Here is an 884-nt window from a genome sequence, read left to right as displayed (position 1 = left end):
TGTCAAAAACGTTCTCCTCCTCAAAAATAGATTTAGAACCCCTTTTATACAAGCTGGGGCCGTGTAGGACCGAAATAACCTTGTCTCAAACGAAGAAGAAAAAATTCCGTACCCAGCGTCCAGGCCAGCGCCAAGCGCAGAAACCAGAGACATTTTGCCGTTTTCACGAATTCAACTCCAATTCCTTGGTTTGCTTTTGAGACTTAGTTCCTTTTCTTTTATCTTCCACTAGAGGGAACAAATACCAAAGGGTGTTCCCCCTTTTGTCTCCTCTTTTTCATTCTTCTATTTTCTTTTTTTTTTCTTTCGTGTTTTATTCAATTTTGTTCCAAATATCTTCATCTTCACACCGCTTTATTCTTACATAGTTAAAATATAATATTAAGCATAAAATAATATAATTAATACTCAAAAGATGATTAAAAGTATTAGAATGTGAGGCAACAATGGTTACATATATGTATTTTTTTAGCCGAATATCAACCCACTCAAAAAAAAGCAAAAAATTTGACCTTTTTGGCTCCAAATAGCTAATTGGCTAATATTAGTAATATTTTATGAATTGGCCAATTTTTGTAATGAGCTACTTATAAATGGACATAACTAGTAGTTTTCCTTTTAAAATTTGTGGTATTTAGAAAATAGTCTCGACTAACATACAATTATTGCTCTTCAGTATTTTTTTACCGGACTAGTAGAGTTTAACCGGATTGGTAGAGTTTATGCTATACTTATTCTACCTATTTGGTAAGTTGTTCATAAAAATCTACCGAGTTTGTCACGACCCAAAATCCGCTAGTCGTGATGGCACCTACCCACTCCGCTAGGTAGGCCAACTAGTAACTATCCAATTTCAATAACGTTAATAAGTCAATTAAACAAAA

Source organism: Nicotiana attenuata, chromosome 8 (genome assembly GCF_001879085.1).
Source record: "Nicotiana attenuata strain UT chromosome 8, NIATTr2, whole genome shotgun sequence".
Lineage (NCBI taxonomy): Eukaryota > Viridiplantae > Streptophyta > Magnoliopsida > Solanales > Solanaceae > Nicotiana > Nicotiana attenuata.
Note: the sequence above shows the minus strand (reverse complement) of the source record.